Source organism: Trematomus bernacchii, unplaced genomic scaffold (genome assembly GCF_902827165.1).
Source record: "Trematomus bernacchii unplaced genomic scaffold, fTreBer1.1, whole genome shotgun sequence".
NCBI lineage: Eukaryota > Metazoa > Chordata > Actinopteri > Perciformes > Nototheniidae > Trematomus > Trematomus bernacchii.
Window position 1 is genome coordinate 86,508 of NW_022987469.1, and position 13,493 is coordinate 100,000.

At 41.3% G+C, this 13,493-nt stretch overlaps 1 protein-coding gene across 2 annotated transcripts in view; it reads left to right on the forward strand.

Moving 5' to 3' along the window:
* Positions 1 to 13,493, forward strand: part of pmepa1 (prostate transmembrane protein, androgen induced 1) — a 56,060-nt gene that overhangs the window by 28,001 nt on the left and 14,566 nt on the right. Inside the window, exon 1 of one of the 2 annotated variants that reach the window (XM_034144102.1) lies at positions 13,334 to 13,493. This exon is cut by the window's right edge and continues 242 nt beyond it. The exons of the other annotated variant lie outside the window; for it this stretch is intronic. The gene's annotated coding sequence lies outside the window, so the exon portion shown is untranslated. Of the gene's footprint in view, positions 1 to 13,333 lie in introns of those variants that run through there. 2 annotated transcript variants of the gene reach the window in all.

The following is a 13,493-nucleotide window of genomic DNA, read 5'->3' on the forward strand; positions in this document are numbered from 1 at the left end:
ACACACAGCTGTCTGTGCTATTTCTGACTACCAGACTGCCGAGTCATCCCAGGACTGAGAGAGGAGAGGGGGAAGGGAGGGAGGAATTAGCAAGCTTCTCTCTCTCTTCCTCTCCTTTCCTCCTTCCCTTTCTCACTTTCTTATTTGACCTTTATTAATCTCTCCCTTTCTGTCTCTTTCCTTGTCTCCTTTTTCCTCCCTCCTTGGGATTCCATCAGAATCAGAATACTTTCTTTATCAGGGGGGAGATTGGGTTTTGCTCTGAGAGTTGCCTCATTTTCAAATGAATTAAATACTGTACAAGATACAAAAAAATATGTATATAAAACAAATATTTATATATATAAATATAAGTAATTAAAGATAAAATGTGAAATACAAATGTAAAATACAATTTTTTATATTAACATTAGTAGAATGTAAAATAAAAAGATCAAATCAGAAATGGTATATAAACTTAATAAATGTATGTAAGAATGTGCATATTGTACAATATATAGTGCGTTGTATTAATATTAATAAGATATTAATTCAGTCGTTTTTTTGCTGTTTTTTTTATCTTTCCATCCACCTTTTCTACTTATTCCCTCTCCAATATTTTCAGTTTGACCTTTGTCTTAATCCTTTCCTTAAATGGATGCATGAAGAGGAGTGCTTCCTCCTCACTCACTTTCACCCTGTCACGACTTTGAATGTGTCTTATATTATATGAAATGTTTTGTCGGACAGTGTGTGACCTTATAGATTCAAACTGTGAGTGTTCGCTTACATTTTCGAATTGGGGACTTTCTACATTTGGGGGAAATGTGCCCCCTGAGAGAAGGCATCAAATAATTTGGCAGATAAACAATAATAACTCAAATAAGATTCTTCCTTTTGAATGTGTTTCAAAGTGGTATTTGTAGCAGGAAGGACATTTCTTATTTGTTATCTCTCAACATGTTTAGTCTATTCCACAAACGTCCTACAAAGGGATGCAACAGGTCGGTGCTTTTCTACTTGCTGACACGTTGAAGTATTGTGAAAAGTGTTGAGTTATTTCATTGAATCAGCATAAGGAGAGACGTCGGGCTGATCCTCCTGTCAGACAGACCCCTGCTGAGACACTATGTGATTAAGCTGTAATGACTGCCGCTGTATAAAACCATATGTGATTTGGGTAAAGCCTGTGATTATACAGTGAAATAGATGTAGTGACTGAAGGTCTGTGGCTGAGTGAAGGTGAGTCAGGGCTGGTGCAGCAGACAGATGTTTATCAAATCAAATAACTTATACAGTCTTACGAATGTCTCTTAGGGCTGCTCACTGCGCAGCATGATTATAAGCTGCTCCCTGATACACATTTCGCCCACATGCCCTTCCTCCATCAGTTCCTCATCCTCCAGCACTTTATTATCCTTTACTTTGCGGTGCGTTTGTACCATTTTTAGGTGATTAAGAAGAAAAAAAAGGTTTTCATTTCTTTATGGGGCTAATAAACAGACAATGGATTATCTTTTATATTTATCTTTTTCCGTGTTCAAAGTAGATATTGATCAGGGGTCTCCAACCTTTTTTAGGGTGAGAGCTACTTTCAAAAAATAAAACAAGTCGTGAGCTACTTTTACTCCTCTTTTTTTTGTTTTTTGCAGTGTATATATTTAGCACATTTTAACATTATGATATGCTGACCTTTAACCTTTGTGTGCTGTTTGGGTCTGTGGGACCCTTTTCAGTGTTTACTAAAAGAAAATGTATTCAATTTAACTATTTTAACTGCTTTATTTGGGGGTGGACCTCACCTCCTCTAGGGAGATCCTCACCTCCTCTAGGGGGGTCCTCACCTCCTCTAGGGGTGTCCTCACCTCCTCTAGGGGGGTCGGGGGGCATGCACCCCCGGGAAGATGTTTTTTTAAATGTTGAAGTGAAATGCATCAATCTGGAGCACTTTGAGCACAACATGAATGTATGGATACAGCTCTCAACACTCAGATGAAAGGGAGCTGTATACTTTTCAATCATCCAAACATCTTTAGAATATGATCACAACCAATAACAAATCATTTAAACTGGTTTATTCTTATCTTATGTTACCTAGTTAGCATTCTTTCTTTTTATGTATGCTTATTTTACTAATCACTCCCCTTTCAAATACAATATAGAACACATTGGAATGATTTCCTACTTTATTTGTTACAACTATATTAAATAGATAAAGGTGTGCTCTCTGTCTCTCTCTCTCTCTCTCTCTCTCTGTCTCTCTCTCTCTCTCTCTCTCTCTCTCTCTCCTCTCCCCTCATCCTCTCTCTCTCTCTCTCATCTCTCTCTCGTCTCTCTCTCTCTCTCTCTCTCTTATCAATCTCTCTCTCCTCTGCTCGTCTCGGCTCCTCCTCTCTCTCTCTCTCTCTCTCTCTCTCTCTCTCTCTCTCTCTCTCTCTCTCTCTCTCTCTCTCTCTCTCTCTTCTCTCTCTCATAGACTGTGTGCTCCTCCGTGGCGATGACAGCTTGCGTTAAAAAAATAAAATAAACATATTTGTAAAGTGGGGGGACACAAACGGGATTTCGAAAAGTGGGGGGGACTGTCCCCAGTGGAAATTACGCCATGCGTGTGTGTGCGTCAAGTGCAATATATATGCAAGTTGCAACACACAGAGTAAAACTCTGCCCCTCATGTGATGTATAGGCTGGCATGACTAGGCTGTTCAATGGGGCTGATGTGTTGTGTAGATTCTGCCAGAAGGAAAGGTTAAACTCCTTATGAAGCGGTGAGCTGCCGCTCCACATTGCATTTCTTCCAGACTGCAACGCTGGTCCCGCAAATCAAGCAAGAACGTGATTGGTCGATATTCATTGTGGGGGGTGGGGGGAGGAGGGGTGTTAGATAGATATAGAGTTGCAGTAAGCAGATAGAGTTCGCTATGATTGAAGTTTCGTTTATGCATAGGGTAGATTCTTTTAATTACATTTCCTTTATTTTTGGTGTATTTTTTACATTTTGGATTTGCTTGGCGAGCTACTTATTGAGGGCTTGCGAGCTACCGGTAGCTCGCGATCGACGTGTTGGAGACCCCTGATATAGATGATTTCAAGCATTTTCATCTTACTCATTTTTGTTTTTGTTAGATGTTTTTATATCTGTATGTTGACTGTGCTGCACTGAAAACCCTGAAACGTTGACTTTCATGAAATGTACTATGTCAACAGATGTCACACAACTGTATTAGGTTAGTTGAAAGCAATAAAATCAAGTTTTCAACTAACCTAATGCAGTTATGTGAAATCTGTTGACATAATACATTTCATTAAAGTCAACGTTTCTGTTTTTTGCATTATTACAATCTACTTTTTGACGAGCTGGTCATATTCCAAATGTACTTCCTGTCTCACTCTCTTATCCTGTTGCTGCCTAGTGTAGAGGCTGTGGTCTGCTTTGTCATGTTTGATACAGAACCAATGCACAAACCATGACTGTCCTTCTGCATAAAGAACAGCGTGATGTTTTCTCATTTCCAAAGCGAGCATCCCTTCTTCTTTCCTTCCCTCCGTCCTTCTTTCTCTCCTTCCCTCCTCCCTCCACATGCACCCTTCCTTCTTCCACTTCTTCCTTCCTCACTCATATCTTCCTCTTTTCCTTCCCTCCCTCATACTTCTGACCCCCCTTCTCTTTGTCTGTCTGCTCATCCGGAGCCATCTGACTCGGCATGACCGCCTGTGACCTTTAGCTGAATGCAGGAGGAGGAGGAGGAGGATAGACTCGGAGCAGGCCGCGGATAACAAATGAGCTAATTGCTTTGGATTAACCGTGGAGTGTCTGCCTGCCTGCCAGGCTTACAGCCTCCTCCTGTCTAGACACACCGCAGAGGGAGGGAACAGATCAGCATGACGAGAAGTGAAAATGTTTTAATGTTATTTTCTGTTTGTTGTTTTCTTCCCAGTTGCACTAGGCGAGTGTAAATCCTGTCAGATGAGGTCAGTAATCTGCCCACAGCATGAACATGTTTATTAAAGAGGTTCACATGCGATTTGGTATTTCACTTCCATAAAGTCGGGCACTCTGGAGACAGATTTAAAGTGGAATCAGATCACTTTTTCACCCCCCCAGCGTTTCCAAGTGGTATTATGTTTGACACTGTTGCACTCTTTTTTTGTTAACTGCTGAGCCAGCAACAACAGAGGACAGGCTGAATTTGAATTTGTTTCCAAATAAACCCCCCAAAGCAGACAATGATAACATATTTTATGTCCATGGAATTTCATATAATCAAGAAGGTCAATCTACTTGTTCCTATGCAATATGGCTAAGGCTAGCAGCTAGGGCTGTACCCGAATATCCGAATGTTCGGTCGTTGGCCTACTATTCGGTTTTCAATTTCGTTATTCGAATAACAATGGGTTGTGTTTTTTATCGCACGTTGTCTGATTGTATAATCATATGCGCCGTTGCTAGAGTCTGTTGATATGCTCTCCAGATTAACAGCAGCATGAAAATAACCCGCCGATGCCCCATGGTGGAGGCTACAGTAGAAATTGCCGGGATTTGCCTTTTTTCCCCCCCCTTAATTTCTGACCAATTGTTGAACAGCATTTCCGTGCACATGACTTGTGTTTAAAGTTTATAGTCCATTTGAATTTTCCTGTGTGAACGCAAACCAAACCTTCTGGAAAATGAAGGTCCCCCCCCCCCCGCGCGCACCGAATATCAGAATATTCGCTGCTGATTATTACCGAATATCCGGAGCCCGGAAAATGGTATTCGGGACAGCTCTACTAGCAGCTTGGCTACTGTCCAAAAAAATAAACATTTGTCGGAATTAACAAAAAAAACAAAACCCCAAAGACAAACCCCCAGTAGTATTAGTAAGAAGGCTGTCTTTATTAAAAACTGATCAAACTTAGTAGAAATACACGTTTTATCCCCCTACCTATTTGGCTTCTTTGGGTCTTTCTTTAATGGTGTTCTTATCTTGGGTAAAGTTTCCTCGAATTGTTCCCCTAACTTGAGGATAGCTGGAGTTTCTTCCTATTAAAATGCCCTGTGGTAGGTAATACTGCAGTGTCTAGCAGGGGCGGAGTGGGACTAAAAATCAGCCCGGGAAAACTCGACCGGCCGAGTCAGTCAGTACCGCTAGTCAATTGTCAACGGGGGGGGCTAGTGAATTGTCCGACCGGCCCACTTCGGTACCGGCCCACCGGGGAAACTCACGGTATTCCCAATGGCCAGTCCGCCCCTGATGTCTAGGGCTTTTATTGTGAAAGAGAGATTGTGACCCAGAGGCAGAAAGATTGTAAAGTGAGGCCAGTGTGGAGCCAATGACGGTCTTCAACTATTGTGCAATCAATATTAGTTTTATAGTAATAAGTTAAAGCAAAACATTTTATCCATTGCCACTTATAAAAAGAATGGTCGAAATTAGAGCAAAAGGCAGAAATATACTCAGACCTTTAGCTCATATCAAACTTAAAACTACATATCCCATGATGCAAAATGTACGTGTTTTCTTTGAATCTAAACAACATTTCCAATAAATACTCAGTTAATCAGTATTTAACAACAAAAGAGGAACAAGTCAGAGATGCTGAGTCAGCAGAATGTAGTGAGAGTTCTCAGTTAGTATGAAATAAGACATGACTCATGACCTTTCTGTAACTCTGCGATTCAATTCAGGGTGAAAACAACAAGTCAGTGTTCCGTGGAAATTCCAAACAAAGTGGGAAACTGTCTTGATCACACACACCACAGGACACACACCTAGTGCAAGTGTATTGAATGTATTGTGAATGAGGCCGTTAAATGAATAGAACCTTTGCAGAAGAAACAATGAGTCTGAGAAAGGAATCGTTTTGCAGTCATAAAGAATCATTATATAAATACTGCAGGCTCAACATTCAGTTTATAAAAGAAGCTAAAGAAATGTAGGCATTCAGTATTTATGTATATTTTGCAAAATGAACTGGCTGTTTACATTTTTGTGTATGATTTTGGTAGAAATGAAAGGCAGTAAACCCTGAATGCAGCTTGGCTCAGTGATAAAGAAGCAGAATGTGTGTGTGTCTGCACTGAAGCGTGTCTGGCCTGAAGGACCTTTTCACTGCACAACACATTTGCTTTTAAAATGATTTTTGGCAGGCCAAAAACGCTGAAAATGAAAGGAGAAGAATAAGTCCAGGGAGAGAAAAGAGCTAGATAGGCAGAGGAAGAGAACAGAAAGTACATTTTTATTCCTTTTGAAATGATTTTGCCTTGAAAATGTGCCAGAATATTGCACCAAAAATGCTGCTCTGCCTTGCTAAAGTGTAAGAAGGTGGTGTATCGATATTATTATGTAATCATGATTCACTTTCTTTTGGAAATCCACTTTCAATGTGCAAAACGTCTGGATAGAACAGAGATGATGTCTTGTTAGTATGCAGAGATGAAGGAGGGGGGGGGGGGGTAAGGGCGGAGTCAATAGAGAGAGAGACAAGGGGGGGCGTGTAAAAGGAGAAAGGACAAGAGGTCTGCTCATTGACCACTGACCTACACACACACACACACACATACCATGTATACATCACTTCAGGGGACATTACATTGACTTACATGCATTTCCTGGAGACTTATCCTAACCTTAACCATAACCAACACATGCCTAACCCTAACCCTTACCCTTACCCCTAGATTCCACCGGGTCCGTCTGCGGCGCGTTACGGGCGCGTTACGGCTGCGCCGCGGTGCTCACGGCGATCGCGGCCACTCTAGTCAATGGGTGCTATTCCACCACACGCGGCGCGTTACGGCTCAGAAGCGTCCCAGAAGCGTCTCGGCGCAGGGCTCCTCTAAAATTAGGATCGAATCCTATTTTTGTCGCGGCGCAGCCGTAACGTAAGGTCGGGCAGGCAGGAAGTGCATATAGCATATATATATATAGATATATACACACACACAAACTCATTTTGCAGACCCTATCCCTCCGTAGTCTTTCAAGTAGGAGGAGAAATGCCAGCGTTCTCCTCCGGTTTACAGGCACTGTGTAAATTATATATATAGAATAATTATGATGATGAATGCATTTTTTTACCACTAAAATACAGCAACACATCTTTGATTCATGTCGTTTATAACTGGAATATTACAGTTATTATGAACTTTGTCTGTACAAAGTAGCCTGTCCAGGAAATATGCCCAAATCAACAAAAACTGCGAGCCGGCAGGCAAGACGCTCCGCTTCTGAAATGCTTCTGAAACGCGCCTGGTAGGGTATGACGCCGGAGGAGGCCGGACCAAAACCGCAACGCGGCACAGACGGACCCGGTGGAATCTAGGGGTTACCCTAACCCTAACCAAGTCTTCACCCTAAAATTAATAATTCCCCTCATGGGGACCTCCATTATGTCCCCATAAGGGAGGCGAGTCCCCACACGTGACTGTGTAAACAGATTTAGGTCCCCACAAGTATAGTAATGCTAGGCCACACACACACACATGACTCATCAGATCAGAGAAACTGCATACATTTCCTTAACATTACAACAAATGTCTCACTCTGTATTTAATGATCCAATAACTAATAAACATTTTCTTTTTCATATAACAGGGACAGTTATAAACATTTCTTTAAATGCGCCAGAGTTAGCCAAGATGCTATTTTTCATCAGTTGTCCCTGGACCGATGTTCTAAGTCACCTTAAAAGAGATGTAATGTAAAATAACAAGTAAATAAAATCAGTAAAAACATACACGGACATAACATAGATGCTAAAACTTCTGTGGAAATAGCATGTGCTGTTAAAAAACGTCAAATGAATCTGGTAGACGTAAAAAAAACAAGGCTGTTTATTTCAGGTTTGCAGAATGTACCTATAATGAAGAAAATGTAAGTTTATAACAAGATGAACAGAAAAACTTAAATATGAAAATGCATTTCTGTCTCATCTCATATTCAAAGGCTTGTGTTTTTGGCAATGTTTGACTAGCAATTTTTCACTTTTTAAACACAGAGACATTCAACTTAAAATCGATGTAAAAGCAGAGTAAAAGTCAATCAGACGCAGTATTGTTATTGTTGAATAAGACATAATGTGTTGATGGGGATTTTGCTTGACTGCAAGAGGGGGCATTACCAAAAAGTGTGGGAACAACAACCATCTTGCCTTTTTATAATTTCATGATCACTAATCTAATCAAGCATGTAGTGATCTCACACGACGTCAGAACAAACTGAAAGGAGAGACAGACAAGGAAGAGTGGGAAAGGAAGGAGAGGAGAGGAGGGGAGGGTTTTGGCAAGTTCAACACCAGCTGACAGAACACACACACACACACACACACACACACACACACACACACACACACACACACACACACACACACACACACACACACACACACACACACACACAGACAGATGGTGAGGCTGACATCACCGTGTGTTTAACTGTCTGTTCCTTTAGCCTTTTAAAACAACAGCTCTCTTTAATAAGCAGAGGAATGTGATCTGTTTGCTTTTCATTATTTTACTGTGTTTATGTTTCCTTGTCTGTTATTTCCTCCAAACTCTCCTTACACCTTTCCTTCCTTCACCCCTCTTTCACCCGTTGTCCTATAATATTTCATATAATGAAGACACTTTTCTTTGTTCTTCCTTTTTTTGAAGTGGATGCAACATTTCTCTGGAATTAAAAGTGGAAGTTGGAAAGTGGAAGTGTGACTGTCTGATGTAGGGTGTGTGTGTGTGTGTGTGTGTGTGTGTGTGTGTGTGTGTGTGTGTGTGTGTGTGTGTGTGTGTGTGTGTGTGTGTGTGTGTGTGTGTGTGTTCAAGGTTCAAGGCTTTTATTTGTCATACGACCATAGCTACAGTGTAGTTATGTCGATGAACATCTTAGGTCACAGGCTCCACCAACAGCGCAACACAATAAAACAGAAACAGAAAAAATAGTGCAAGTCAATACAAAAAAAATAGTGGGTGTGTGGGTGTGTATTTATGTGTGTCATGCTAACCTAGCAACAGTTTACATATCAACCCTCATGCATTAAAGCTCCAGACGAGTCCTTGTGAAAATGAATTGGCTATTTCTGTCATTACTTCATAATCAATCAATCAATCAATCAATCAATGTTTATTTATATAGCCCAATATCACAAATGTTACATTTGTCTCAGTGGACTTCACAGTTTGTACAGAATATCAGTATGACAATACGACCCCCTCTGTCCTTAGACCCTCACATCGTACAAGGAAACACTTCCAGAGAAAACCCAGAGTTTAAAGGGGAACATGGGAGAAACCTCAGGGAGAGCAACAGAGGAGGGATCCCTCTCCCAGGACGGACACACGTGCAATAGATGCCGTGTGTAAATTGAAAAGATAATACATTTGCAATATAGGTAGACCAAATGTTTGGAAATGCATGTGTCTATAATAAGAAGATGAATCCACGAGGATATCCATCCAGGACTCATGATCCAGGACCACAGCAGCAGGCACAGCCACGACTCAAGATCCAGGACTCAGGACCACAGCAACAGGATCAGCCACGACTCAGGAACCCGGCGTAGATAGACACCAAAAAAGAAATGTGGGGAAGCTGGGTTATTGGGAACATGAGAGTACACAGGTACAGACAGAGAGAAGGAAGAAGTAAGGTGTCCCCCGACAAACTAAGCCTATAGCAGCAAAACTAGGGGCTGAATCTAATCAGCCCTAACTATAAGCTTTATCAAAAAGGAAAGCCTTAAGCGCACTCTTTAAAACGGATTGGGTGTCTGCCGCCCGAACACAAACTGGAAGCTGATTCCACAAATGTGGAGCTTGATAAGAAAAGGCTCTGGCTCCCATTGTACTTTTAGAGACTCTAGGAACAACCAACAACCTAGTAGAGCTGACTGAATTTAGTTTGACGTCCATAGCTTATTTGTAGACATTGTATGATGTACATAATACACTACCTCTCTGTCAATGTATTGGCACAGCATTTTAAGCAGAGAAGTGGGACTGTCCCTTGACCCGGGGACTAGGGCTGTACCCGAATATTCGTTCGTTGGAGTACTATTCGGGTTTCAATTTCGTTATTCGGATATTCATATTTATTTTATTTGTTTTCGTTTTTTTGAAAATTGAATTTATTGAAATCTCCAATACCAACGTAAGAGCTTGTGCCTCTTCGGGGGGTGCTAACACTTAACCATAAACTTTATTGTTTACTTTCTCCGTCTTTATATGTAGATATGACTTTTCTCCGTTAATCTCCGTCACGTGGTTTCCATAGCAACAACAACTTCCTGTCAACAGTGCTAACTCTCCTTCAAAATAAAAGCATGTCCATAAAAAATAGGAAGCCAATCCAAATTACACTTAAAGCTCCCATGTCATGCTTTTCCGGTTATTACCCGTCCCCTTGTGTGTTATGAAGGTTTTTATGCATGTAAACGGTGTGCAGAGTCAAAACCCTCAAAGTACACCCTGTAGCGAGTAAAACTCTAACACAGAAAATACCTCCCCAAAACGCCTCGTTGGAGATACGTCACTGCCCATTTGAGTCTTCCATTTAGTTCCGGGTACCGCCTGATGTCATGCGGTACCCGGAACGAAATGGACCAATCCCGAAGAGCTATGGCCACACCAGCAGCGTCGTGTTCCTCCTCCAGAGGTTCGAAGAACCGGCATTTCACAGACGAAAGCTTCCAAAACATTGCCCAGTTTGAGGCCGGATATGCACAGCTTGTTTGGACCGTTTGGAGCAGGGGAAGATCTGGGTATACAACCTGTAAGTTTGCATTGTTATTTGTGTATTTATCAAACAAGACTGTTTAAATGTGTAAACTGTGTTGGACTGCTAAGCCATTGACACAGTGCTAACTGTGCTAACTAAGTTGCTAGAGTTTCCATATATCAACTCTAATATCAGCAGATGGCCTTGCATACATGTATCTCATAGCAGGAGAATGTCTGCATTCACACACAAAATACCTATTGACAGTATACTCCGGGTGATTTGCCGGTCAGTCGCGAAACGTAATTACATTATAGCTGGCGTAGCGATCTAACACACGGAGCTAGAGCTAGTTTTGGTCAGAAAAACATTTTTGTGATGCTACGTTGCTAGCGTTTAAATATATCAACTACAATGTCAGCAGATGGCCTTACATGTTTGTCATGGCAGGAGAATGTCTGCAGTCACACACACGGAATACTCATACAGTATACTGTACTGTGATTTACCGTACATTGTGACCGTACATATACTGCATGTAGCTAACGAGGCTAGCTGTATGCTAGCGCAAAACAATGTATTCATGCAAGTTACATTGTATGACCGAACGTAGCAGAATACCCGTATACGATTGCAATTATAAACACGTTATTGCTAGCCTAATATGAACCACTAGCTTTTGTTCATAGTAGTTTTATTACACTGCATTATAGTTGCCTTTCCTCCAAGCTAACGTTCATATCGTGTTAGCTACCAAGGTAAACAAAGCTAGGTTAGCATATTAGCAGGCAAGCTGTTCATTACACAACTACTACTAACGAATCTAAAACACCTAAGTTTCTCTAATATTTTGTGATTTGCATTTGATTTCGTCCAGCCAGATCCTGGCGGACAATCCATGACGGGGAAGGGATTCTACTACTACTGAGGGTGCTAAAAGACACCGCACCGACTGTGCGCAGGCAAGATGCGAGGAGGAGGAATGGATGATATACCGTGTATATATGTATATTTATGTTCATTTTGTACATTTCTAAAAATAAAGTTTAATGGAAATACTTAGTAGGCCTATCCTTTCTTCCCTGAATTCATATATAGCAAACCATGATTTGATTTCTCATCAAACAGTAGTAGTTTATAACGGGTAAAAATAACTTACTCTTTGTTATGAGAGTAGCTCGTAGGCCACAACGGAAAGACAAGGAGACATACACGAGTTTACAAAACCACGGCACATTTATTGTGGTAAATGCAGAGACAGGTGGTCGAGGGGAGAGGGTCGCTCAGTTCGTCCTTCTGCAGCCGCTTTGGAGAGAGACTCCGGGCCGCTGGGATTAATAGCACCGGCTACGGAGGTGTCCGTGATCGTGCTGATTAGCCTCTTCAGCTCCACCCCATCGTAAGACAAAGGCCCTGAGGCCGTCACACTCTTCTATAACAACAGTTAAAAATATATATGTATATAAAATATACCGCTGTACCGACGCCATGATAAGACTGATGTTACGCTGAGAGCAGCCGGGAAAAGCACTGACATGGGCGCAGCCTCTCTGGTGGTTGACTAATCAGAACGAGTGGCCGAGCTGACCAATCGGAGCACACTAGGCTCACAGGGAGGGGGGGGCAAGAGCTCCAACGAGTCGTTTAGTGGAGAAAGTGAATACTGCTGAATACACATGCTTGACAGAGATGCTGTATGCGAAACCAATGTGAGTTTGGAAAATTGCACAGTATAAATCTATTTTAGTATACCTCAACAATGTAATTATGATCAGTGGAAATGGCCATGACATGGGCCCTTTAAGACATATACAACTGCAACGAAAGTAACAAACACAATGTGATATCCTTTTCAATTTCAAAGAACACAAATTGGGTTGTATACATTAACTATAAAACAACAATACTGTAGAATAACAAAATGAATGCCGTGAATAACACCGAAATACACGTGTTGAAGCGGTTCGCTGCTGCCCTACCGGGGACGTCACATTAAGGATTTCTATAGTGGATCACATTAGAAAACAGCCACAATAAGATTGAATATCCATGTTTGGGATTATTGTCGATATCCGCACATAACTGACTTGAACTTGAACTGTCGAGCTATACAAAAGACATGAAATATCGAGTAAGAACACAATTTTGCTACACTTTTTTATAAATTATCATTAGGCTTTTTATTTTGTTTTTTGTTGATGCAGTTGGACCTAGTAATTCATTGGGTTTCAACAAGCTGATGTGTCCTATCTATGATGCAATACAAATATCATTTTGATTATATTTAATAACAAATAAAGTGCTTTAAAAAGAAATGACAGGCTAAGAAAGTCCATTATGTTTTAGTGCCATCTTAAGGGTTTTGAGCATATTCTGTTAACTATCATGATAATATTTGTAATTGAATCAAATTCTTTGTGTGATTAAATACCATGTGTTATATTAAATCCTCATAACAGATATTGTTGTATCTTTCCCAAGTACTGAGATCCCTTTTCCTAAGTTTATTGTTTTTAAATTCCTTTATAATCACACGTCTAGAGAAGTTAAAGCTCCAGACTCCCCCTCCCCCCCCTCCTCTCATCATTATTCAGTCCAGCCCTCTGACCCATCTGTGTCTCCCAGACGCTCCCACCACTCCCCCTCTTTCCTCCCCCCTCCTCACATTGACCCCTTTTGTTCACAGCTTTTGGCAGGGGGGGGGTGCTGGGTCTGGTCAGCTGTTTCCTCACTCTGTGTGTGTCTGGACACTGTGGGAATGTGTGTGTGAGAAAAAGTATCAGACAAAGCTCTGTGCAGCTCAGAGTGCGTGTGTCGCCCGGCAAG